The sequence below is a fragment of the Salmo salar genome, chromosome ssa06 (assembly GCF_905237065.1).
Source record: "Salmo salar chromosome ssa06, Ssal_v3.1, whole genome shotgun sequence".
Lineage (NCBI taxonomy): Eukaryota > Metazoa > Chordata > Actinopteri > Salmoniformes > Salmonidae > Salmo > Salmo salar.
In genome coordinates this window covers 30401246-30413175 of record NC_059447.1, presented here as the reverse complement: position 1 = coordinate 30413175, position 11930 = coordinate 30401246, and the positions used below count along the sequence as shown (strand labels likewise).

The 11930-nt window shown below is 41.2% G+C and overlaps 1 pseudogene; it reads right to left on the bottom strand.

Moving 5' to 3' along the window:
• Positions 1–260: 260 nt before the first annotated feature.
• On the bottom strand, positions 261–11407 carry LOC106606932 (myosin heavy chain, fast skeletal muscle-like; annotated as a pseudogene).
• Between the last annotated feature and the right edge of the window lie 523 nt (positions 11408–11930).

Genomic DNA, 11930 nt, shown 5'->3' with positions numbered 1-11930 from the left:
CAGTAATAAATACTAGGCTATTATTTTGTATATTTTTTTACTACTGATTTTGTCAAATAGCATAGGCTAACTTTTGTGTATCCAGACAATGAATCAATAAACACAAATCATGTTGAAAGTTTATTGTTATAGGGCAACATACATCCACTACTGCAAACGTAAAATAATACATCTACAACTTCTACATTTCACCTCTTGACCATTTTCTTACAGTTCTCATCAATATCCATTAGACTAAACAAATGAGGTATTTGGAAGTTGGTTAAGCGTATGTTGCTTAATGTTGCAGGCATTGCCCACGTTTTCTTCAGAATGCCAGCCATCTGCTACTCTTCACTGACTTTTCCCTGTAAAATAAGGAAATAGTAAGGAATATATTGTATGCCACTTCAGTATATCAGGTTTGGTTAGTCAGATTTATTGTATGAACAAAAGACAATGCAGTAAGTTTGCTATCCCATCAACTCACCTTGCCCATGTCACGACTCTTGACCCGCATCTTGTTGACCTGGGTCTCAGCAATGTCAGCACGCTCTTCAGCCTCCTTCAACTCATGCTGCACCTTCCTGAACTTGGTCAGGTGGGTATTGGCTTGCTCTTCCTATAAAATTAAATTGGATCAAGTATCAACATTTTTAAGGGAGGTTCCAAACCATTTGTAAACTGGTCTGGATTGAGTTGTACTCACAGCCTCCTCCACCTGTCTCTTGTAGGCTTTAACCTTCAGCTGTAACTTGTCCACCAGTTCTTGAAGTCTAATGATGTTCTTTTTATCTTCCTCAGACTGTTTTAAAAAAGAGTTATTAGAATTGCCACGCACCAAAGAACTGTGGTGATGAGGAAATCAATGCATGCAGTGTACCCATCCAGCTGATATTTAACTGATAGGTGAGCTCCTTGATTCTGCACTCATACTTGCGTATGCCTTTGACAGCATCTGAGATGTGTTTCTTCTCTGACTCTAGCTCATTCTCCAGCTCTCTCACCTGATTGAAACCAACAGCTATTACCACCACACAATACCAGCATAACATTGTCATCTGCATCTCCAATAGTAGTCAAGGTTCTATTATAATATTAACTATACAAACACTACCCTTGTCTCCAGTTTCTGGAGTTGCTTCTTTCCACCCTTCATGGCAATATTCTCTGCTTCATCCAGACGCTGCTGCAGGTCCTTGACGGTGATCTCCAGGTTCTTCTTCATCCTCTCCAGGTGACCACTTGTGTCCTGCTCCTTCTTCAGCTCCTCTGCCATCATGGCAGCCTGAACATGCAATAAAAACAGTTTAGCACATTGATAACCATAAAAACAGTTTAGCACATTGATAACCATAAAAACAGTTTAGCACATTGATAACCATAAAAACAGTTTGGCACATTGATAACCATAAAAACAGTTTAGCACATTGATAACCATAAAAACAGTTTAGCACATTGATAACCATAAAAACAGTTTAGCACATTGATAACCATAAAAACAGTTTAGCACATTGATAACCATAAAAACAGTTTAGCACATTGATAACCATAAAAACAGTTTAGCACATTGATAACCATAAAAACAGTTTATCACATTGATAACCATAAAAGGGACAGTGACGGTAAATAAGGCGGAATATAAACTTACATCAGTGATAGCCTTTTTGGCCTTCTCCTCAGCATTTCTGGCCTCCTGAATACTGTCTTCCATCTCACCCTGAATTGAGGTGAGATCAGCCTCAAGTTTCTTGAAACTGTTGATCAGGCTTGTATTCTGTAAAATATGTAATTCAGCAAATTACAATGGGGACATTTTGTATTTTTAGATTAAATTAGTTGTTGCTTTAGGGCAGAGGTGATTAAGAAAGTGGAGTACTGTACCTGTGAGTGCAATAGCTGCGCTCTCTCACTAGCACCCACTAGTTCTTGCTCAGATGTTTTACGGCTTCTCTCAGTATGCTCCAGAGTACCCCTCATCTCCTCAATTTCATCCTGCAACAGGTTGCTCCTGCTCTCAGACATGGCAACCTGCTCCTTCATATCCTCCTGTCCTCTAATAGCATCATCAAGGTGGAGTTGTGCTTCCTATGGGGGAATGAATTGATCAAAGTAAGAGGAAATGGTGAAGTCTCTCCTATAACTGCAAGACAAACAGTATATTCCATGTACAGTACGTATGTTTCCATCAGCTAACCTTGAGCTGAACTTGTATATATCTCAGCTGTTTCTGTGACTCACTGGCCTGTCTATTAGCATGGCTCAGCTGAATCTCTATCTCATTGAGGTCGCCCTCCATCTTCTTCTTAACTCGCAGGGCATCATTCCTGCTCCTGACCTCAGAGTCCAGATTGGTCTGCATGGAATCAATAACTCTCTGGCTGTTTCTCTTCAGCTGGTCAATCTCCTCATCCTTTTCATAAATCTTTCTGTCCACTTCAGACTTCACCTGGTTTAACTCCAGCTGTACACGGGGGAGCTTAGATTCCTTATGCTCCAGAGATGCCTGAATGGGAGTTAACGTACAGTCAGAATAGACAGGAAGGTATTGTAGTTGGGAATCAGGATAAATATGAGGTACCCATCTTTACACATTTTACTATTACCTCTGCCTCCTCCAGGGCAGTCTGAACCTCTGTCTTCTCCTGTTCAGACTGTTTCTTTGACTTTTCAAGCTCATGAATGGTTTTTCCTGTTTCCCCTAGCTTTTCAGTAAGATCCATAATTTCCTCTAGAAAATAACAATATTTTCAGCAAGCATAATTTTTTCTATACTTAAAGATTGGGTGTGGCATGAGAGCATTTACTTAATAAAGAACCTTGACATACGTTGCAGGTTTTTGTTTTCGTGTTTGAGTGTTTCGAGATGTTCAAGAGATTCTTCATTTTGAGGTTCTCAGTGCCCATGGAGCGAACCTCTTTCAACGATGCCTCCAGCTCTGCCTGACTCTCCTCAAATTTCTGATTCCACTCTACCAAGATCTGCAAATTTCAAAATATTACTTATTATAGACAGGCTATATTTGTCATATAAATAAACACATGTTAAAGCATCATAAACATTTATTTCTAAAATAGTAGGTATGCCATCTTGCACCTTATCAACATTTCTTTGCTTGTTGTCCAAAGAGACAGCAGCAGAGTTGGCTCTCTCAACGTCCATCATCAGATACTCCACCTCCCCTTGCAGCCTCTGCTTGGTCTTCTCCAATGAGGAGCACTTGGAGTTGGTTGCCTCAACAGCTTCCTCTGCTTCCTGAAGACGTAGGGCTAGCTTCTTCCTGTAGTGAGAAACATGGAATTCCATAATACCTTTCCCTTTGGTTGAAGCGATAACATGGAGAAAATAGATCAGTGCGCTGATGCCATCCAACAGTGCGCTGGATGGCATCAGACTCATACTTGGTTCTCCACAGAGCTACCTCACTGTTGGCCTTGGACATGCTCCGCTGCAGCTCAGCCGTGGACTCCTGCTCCTCCTCATACTGCTCCCGGAGCATGTCACAGTCATGGCGGGTTGATTGTAAACCATGGGCCAGGGCATTCTTAGCCTAATATGGAAAGCAAATGTCATGGGCTTTTTATTCACAAACATAACATTTTAGTAGCATATATTATGTTGACCTTAACATCCTCCTCATTCTGCCTTTTCAGCTCTTCAATTTGTTGGACATAGGCTTGTTTGCCACGAGTTAGGTGTGACATTAAGGAATCCTTCTCCTCAAGCTGTCGTGACATCTCCCCTGAAAATGATCAAAATAGAAGTTCAGAAATATGTAGATGTGAACATTGGCTTTGACTATTTGGACTTGAAGTTTTCACCATTTTCTGTCTCGAGTCGAGCCTTCTGGCTTGAAAGGTCATTGATCAATCTCTGATGCTCTTCCTCTTTAGTTTTCACTTCACTTAGATGATCTTCAAGAGAACGGCACAGTTTTTCCAAATTGATCTGCAAAATTGTAGATTTCACAAATTTAAAAACTGTAGCTATTTCAATATATATTTCAAAACCAAAAACAAACATGAAGAAATATTTGTTAACTTACCTTTGCTTTAGCAATAGCCTCCATGTTGCTTGACAGGTCATCCACCTCCAGTTTTAGCTCACTTTTCTCTTTTTCCAGATTCTGCTTAACTCTTTGGAGGTTGTCAATCTGCTCTCCCAGTTCTGCCACACTGTCTGCATGTTTTTTACGCAGAGTAGAAGAGGTAGCATCATGCTGTAGAGAGGACTCCTCCAGGTCTCGACGCAGCTTCTGAAACTCAGCCTCACGCTTCTTGTTCATCTCAACCTGAGTAGCAGTGGCTCCACCAGCCTCCTCAAGTCTCTCACTGATCTCCTCAAGTTCCCTGGAGAGGTCAGCCCTCTGCTTCTCTAGCTTGGCCCGAACAGCACGATCAGCCTCAGTTTCCTCCTCAAGTTCCTCAATACGACCCTACAGGTTGACAAACTATGTTCAGTTTGCCTAGCACACCCATAGTGCATTTATCCATAACAGATAACAGATCCTCAAGTTAATTAACCCATTAGACAAATACAGGAAGATTTTCTTCACCTGAAGCTCTTTGATTTTCTTCTGAAGTTGTGCAGAAAGAGACTGTTCCTCCTCAACCTTACCCAGCAGCTGTGACACCTCAAAGTCTTTCCTGTTCAATGCAACATTAGACAATGTCAAAGTACTGTGAGGTTCATACAATATTGGTGTAGTTTTATGTTAAAGGTTTAATCCTGTTTTGTGCATGTGTTTGGGGGAAAAAGTAATCATACTTCTTGAGCTTCTCATTCCTCTTCTGCTTCTCATTCTCCAGGTCCATTAAGGTCTCCTGAGACAGCTTCAGGTCACCCTCCAGCTTTCTCTTGGCTCTCTCGAGGTCCATACGAACCTTCTTCTCTTGTTCCAGGGAACCTTCAAGCTACATTCATACAAATAAAATACTGAGTACTGTACATGTACCTTATTTTACATTTCACACATCATCACACCCATGTTCATTTAATAAACTAACTCACATCATCAACTTGCTGTTCCAGCTTGGATTTGGCTTTGTTCAAAGTGTTGACTTTGTCCTCCTCTGATTGCAGGTCATCTAGTGTTTGTTGGTGGGCCTCTTGGAGGGTTTTCTTCTCTTTGGTCAGTTTAGCGACATTCTCACCTTGGGACATGATCTCTTCCGTAAGATTTTTCATCTGAAATAATAATGAAGTGTTGTTGTGAAACTGTTTAAATGGTTTAAACCCTGAGGAAGCCTAATAGGAGTAGGTGGATTACCTTGTTCTCTATGGCATGTTTCTCCTTCTCCACTTTGGCTAAGGTGAGTTCTAAGTCATCCATGTCTATCTTGAGCTCAGAGCACTCATCCTCCAGCTTCCTCTTCTTTGCAGTCAGCTCAGCATTCCCATCCTCCTCGTCCTCCAGTCTTTCTGTTACCTCCTTAAGGTTTTGTTCCATCTGGATCTTGCTTTTGATCAGGCCCTCACATCTCTCTTCAGCATCCAGCAGATGATCTGATTCCTAATTAGTCAGAAATAATAACATTTTGTTGATGTAATAACAACTACTAAAGTGTTATAATGTTAGTTGCAGATGTATTTCACTATTTATTCAACTATTTTGGGAGTACTTACACCCTGAACTTGAAGGAGAAGGTCATTCTTCTCTTGGACAATGGAGACCATCTTCTCCTCAAGCTCCTTTCTCCTGCTTTCTGATTTGGCCAGATCCTCCTTGCACTTAGTGAAGTCCACCTTTATTTGGGCCTTCTCTTTTTCCGATTCTGAACTCTTCAGAAGAGGCTTGAGTTTGAAATATAGTTTCATCCATGGCCAGTGTTTTACGTTCATGAATGAGCGGAAATTATATTGTATGGTGTAAATGGACTCCCTATCAAAGTAAAGTCAAGATTATTCTGTTCGTTTACATTCAAAATTGACTTAAATGATATCCCAGAGTTCAGTGTTGATATTGCAAAATACCCGTGTTTCCATATCTTCTGGCCATCATGTTCTGGTACTCCAGTCTGACAACATTTCCTCGACACAGTGCCTGAGTGGATGTCACAACATGGGCTAGGCGCTCATCTCTCATCTCTTCCAGAGCACCCAGGAGACCAGCTTTAAAAAACACCTGAAAAAGAGGAGTTTGGTTTACTATCAATATAGGGTTTGTGCATTACTATTACAGTGTGAATGTTGTATGCAGTGTGAAAAGTGCACCTTGGTGTGGCCGAACTTGTACTGAGTATGATCCACATCAATGGAGCCTAGCAGTTTCTCCACAGCCTTCTTGTTGTCCATGAACTGTCCCTCTGGGATAGCACTGGCATTCAGGATCCTGTACCTGAAACACATGGGACCAAGCATTAGTACTGAATACACTAGAAACCGCATATCAAGTAGTCCCTAATGAAACCGATGTCAGTGTGCTGCTGACAGTTTAGCTTCCTCCACTGTCCCTGTCCCCATACCGATCTCGAACCAGTGATCCTCTGCTCACAAATACACAGCCGTCCCTCCTTGACAACTTACCAACCATTTGAGCTATACAAAAGGTACCAATTGAATAGCTCCATCGGCGACATTTCAAGCCAGCTGTGGAGTGAGCTTAAGGCACGTTCTTAACTCCGTTACATTAACATGTGTCCCCCAATTTACCTCTGCTTGAAGTCCCCATAAAGGATTCTGCTTGGGAATCTCTTCCTGCAGATTCTGATACCCTCCAACACACCATTGCAGCGCAGCTGGTGGATAACCAATTGGTTTTCCATTGTACCTATGATGAAAGCATAAAATGACATTTAGCAGTATCTCAAGGCAGTAAAGTTCAATGGAGTTGAAATTGAGCAGATTATCCTGAGTACCTGGTGTTTTGGTCTCATTTGGAATCAAACACCGCACAAAGTGAGGATGGGTTGTTCTCAAGTTTGTCATGAGCTTGCCAAGGTTCTCCTGAAAATATGTAACGTAAAAATGTATCAGGAAGTGTAGGTATATAGACTATATACAATAGCTCATGTGGGGAGAGAATTATGTCTTATTTTGTCTATGCAGCTCTGCACGTTGATCAACACCTTACTCTGAACAGAGCGGAAACTGTTTGGAACGATGCTCCCTTCTTCTTAGCAACTTTCTTGGCCGCACCACCTGCCGCAGGCTCTGAAGAAACAATGTTGAAATAATTATCAATACTGCATGGCCTGTTATTTTAGCTATGTGAGATGAATTAAGATGGTCTTCGTGGTCAGTTGATCTAATTTGATCAGGTAATATAAACAAAAAATGCATGGTTACCGTCTGTTGCAGAGAAGGTTGCATAAAGCATACACAGTATTTTGACAGATGACTTCTGGTACAGCTGCAGAACACACTCATTCAACGGGTCCTTGTTCTTCTCTAGCCAGCCAGTGCTACTGTAGTCCACAGTACCAGCATAGTGCACCAGGGAGAAATGGGCCTCAGGTTTGCCTTTGACAAACTTTGGCTTTTGGAAAGCTTGGTTCTTTCCAAGATGTTGGTCGTAGAGTTTGTTCTTGAAAGAAGTGTCTGTTGACTTAGGAAACATACACTCCTCTTCAAGGATGGAGAAGATGCCCATTGGCTGGTGGACAAGAGATTATTAATTACTGAGAATAACTAGTCAAATGCAGGGCATTCAACATGATTAAATCAATGTATATGGTTTTTGACAATACCTTCTCAATAAGTTCAATGCAGGCAGCCAAGTCCATACCAAAGTCAATGAACTCCCAGTCTATTCCTTCCTTCTTGTATTCCTCTTGTTCCAACACAAACATGTGGTGATTGAAAAACTGATGCAGTTTCTCATTAGTGAAGAAGATGCAGAGCTGTTCCAGTGTGTTGTACTGAGGGAATATGAACGTATCATGCAAATGAATGCCTGAGGATCAATGTATGCTTGTTTCATTTCACAAAACATTAGTAATGAAAGATATCAATATGTTGGAACCATACTTCAAAGATCTCAAATCCAGCAATATCCAGAACACCAATGAAATGTTGTCTGGACTGCTTTGTATCCAGTTGTTGGTTGATCCTTAAGACCATCCAAAAGAACATCTTCTCATAGACTGATTTGGCAAGGGCTCCAATGGAGTTGTACACCTATAATGTATAGAAAATATCCTCTTAGTTGACCATTGCTTAGTCTAAGGACACATATTGTCCATGTCTTATTGCCTTACTTGCTGAACGCTTTGTACTTTGGTGACATACTCATTCCCAACCTTTACTCTGGGATAGCAGAGATTTTTGAGCAGGTCAGCAGAGTTCAAGCCCATCAGGTAAGCTGCTTTATCAGCTTCTGTATAGAGAACACAACAATACTTTACAAACAGAGCAGACAACCGTCAATTTATGACATTACAACTTTTGTTTTGTTAATACCTGTTCTCTATGACAAAGATTGATGACTACCTGATTAATTGTATTTGATTCAGTTATGATATACACAATCGTGTGATGAAGGGTTTTTAGAGTGTTCCCACCTCACCCTCGGTGCCATCAGGTTCTGCCTGTTCCTCACGCTGCTTCTGCTTGAACTTCATGTTCCCATTGATGGCTCCAGTCAGCTTGTAGATGCCAACCTTTTCATCAGCAGTAAAACCCAGGATATCAATATCTTCCTGTGCCATAAAAGAGGGACATCAAATGAAAGCTATCTGAAAAGAAACCATGCATATTTGATCCCCTTAACTCAACACATCAGTAGCTATCAATTCATCTGCATCGTCTATGCTCTTCACAGTGATTTCTCCTTGACTTATAAAGGCAAAGTCATAGGGGTTGGTGGTGATGAGAAGCATATCTGAAAGGGGGAAATTCAATTAGACTGGGGTCCCCAATTTTTTATTTTGTTTTTAAGTAAATTTTTCCCAATGTTTTTATGAATATCGCTAGCAGCAACAGAATAGACAAGTTTAGAATGACATACAGTACCTACAGTAGAAAAGAGGACAATATCTTCATTCTAACTTTATTTCTCAACTCCTAATATTGAGCAAATTACACTCACCGGAGCCAGTTACACTAACTGGAGTATCTGACATATGTAGACTTTGAAAAAGCACCCACAAACAGTGTACCTGTGCATTTTTATCTCAATATCAAATAATTTCTATGTAACAATTAAGTACCTTACCGTTATTTGTTTTCAATTAAAATGGTCAAAAAGAAACAAAAATAGCTTCTTTGCAAAGAGCAATTTCTCAAGCAAGAATTTTGCTAGGACTGTCTGGGAGATGTCTGAGTGGGGAGGGGAAAATGGAAAATTTGCTGTTATTGGCAGAGAGGTTTGGAACTCTCTTTCTTATTGGTTTATTAATGAATAAATGATGTCACCATGGAGTGTGAAATATATATACTGTATATAAAAGCTGCTCTTAGCAAAAATGTGTTGGAGTTATGATTCACCTGATGACAAGACATGCTAACGTATGATGGGGGTTCCGTATGATGGGGGTTCCGTATGATGGGGGTCCCGTATGATGGGGGTCCCGTATGATGGGGGTTCCGTATGATGGGGGTCCCGTATGATGGGGGTTCCGTATGATGGGGGTCACATATGATGGGGGTCACACTTGATGGGGGTCACATATGATGGGGGTCCCATATTATTTGCTAGTGTGTGTGTGTGTGTGTGTGTGTGTGTGTGTGTGTGTGTGTGTGTGAGAGAGAGAGAGAGAGAGAGGCTTAGTAAGAGAGATACTGCAGTATGTCAAGATTCTATGTACCAATAAGCTCTGGCTTTTTGTTGAAAGTAAGCTGGTAGAATATATGGTAGCTCCTCTCAGCATCCAATTGAAATGTCACTCGAGATTTTTCCAGCAGATCTTTCAGTAACAAAGCAGAATTAATTCAACATCACTCATACAGTATATGGATAAAGTCAGGAAATGCATTTTAGCAACAAAACAAATGTTGTACTTACACACTTCAATATCTGCTGAGGCCAGTTTACCCGTTGTACCAAAGTGTATTCTAATGAATTTGCCCTTTTTGAGAAAAAAAAAAATGTTTTACTGTAAGTTTAACATTGTTCAGCTCTTATTGCTACGCTTCTGCGTAAAAAAAACTATTCTGTTGGATTCTGGTTTCACTCACAAAGCGAGAGGAGTTGTCGTTCCTCACTGTCTTGGCATTCCCAAAAGCCTCCAGCAGAGGATTGGCCTGGATGATTTGATCCTCCAGGGTTCCCTGCCACAAGAAAGGAAATGTATCTGACATCCATTCCTGTACATCACCAGTCAAAGCCCATTCCTGTACAGCACCAGTCAAAGCCCATTCCTGACCAGCACCAGTTAAAGCCCATTTCTGTACAGCACCGGTCAAAGCCACTGCACTACAAAAGGTATAAACTTACCTTCATCTTGCTGACTGGTTCTTTTTTCTGGTCCGCAGACACTGCAATTGTTGCAAAGTACTGGATGACACGTTTGGTGTTTACAGTCTTGCCTGCACCGGATTCTCCCCTGTTGAAGAAAAATATCAGATTATTGTGTAATTCGAATACACTTAATTGGCAACTACTATAGCTGCATCAATTAAAAAAAGAAAAACACATGATACTCACGTGATTAGGATAGACTGATGTTCCCGATCTAAAGAAAAATAAGCACAATAGGTTGGATGTTCAAAATCACAATATGTAATGAAAAGACATTTAAAGCAGTGGGTGACATACCCGTTAGCATGAGCTGATAGGCATTATCAGAGAGGGCGAAGATGTGATGTGGGACCTCCATCCTCTTCTTCCCTCTGTAGGCACTCACCACCTCTGGGTTGTAGACCGGGAGCCACGTATAGGGGTTCACAGTCACACAGAACAGCCCAGAGTAGGTCTGTCAATACAAAAGAAACATATATGCCCTTGTTAGATACATTTAACAATGAGATTATCAATTTAAAAAAATGTGTATCAGTGTAAAAGACTTGCATAGATCATCCATGCTGCGTAACGCTCTTTGAGGTTATACAGCACAGAGGGCTCATTGAGGTGGGTCATCATAACCATGTCCTTCATTTTATCGAACTTGGGAGGGTTCATTGGAAAGACTTGGTCCTCCTTGACTGTTACAGTCTGGAAAATAGAAACAAAATACAGCAGGGTTCTGAAAGCTGCTGAAGGCAAGCCTCCAATCTGGCACATTGAATGGAAATGAGCCCATGTTGCCACTGACTGCTACAACATTGGTTCCACCGTGGACCTACTCTGTCATCCAGGGTCTGGACGGTAACTTTGTCTCCGTCTTTGTTCTGGACGAGCCCCTTCACATAGAGCTCTTTGTTATCACTGACGTAACAGGCTGTTTTGGCGTCAAAGGGCGTAGACTGAGCCTCGATCCTCTCCTTCTCTGACTTCCTCAGGTACTGGGAAGCTGGCCCGAAGATGGACATTTCTCCATCCCCGCTCATTTTGACCTCTAAGAATACAGTATAACATAACACATTTAATCTCAGGCTTTTTCTTCCTTGAAAGTCAAAGATTAAATTGGAATTTGTCATTCTACCTACCTATTTCTTGCAGCTTACTGCAATCACTGAATCCCTTGACACCAAAAAAGCTGTGCGCTTGAACGGTCCAGAAGCCTGTCTGAGAATGCAACCACATAACATGGAAATCTGCTTTTTAACATGAAGTTAAAAGAATTCAGCTATTCTTGTCAAGCGGGGGGGAGACTTACCTTGTTGCTGATGCTAGGGGGTAAGCATAGCCTGCTGCAGAAGCCTCTTTTATACTGGGCTATTGTCCTTGGTGAGAATCCTCCTTCCTTTACATGGGCATGCATTGTTTGAGCTGCTGAACCTGTTGCCCATAGATAACTCCATTAAGCACAAGGTACTCTATGGTTATATTTAGGCCTACCATTCGCACACTATAATATGTCACATTTCCATTCAATAAAGAACCTGACATCAATTGCAACGAACTGTGACT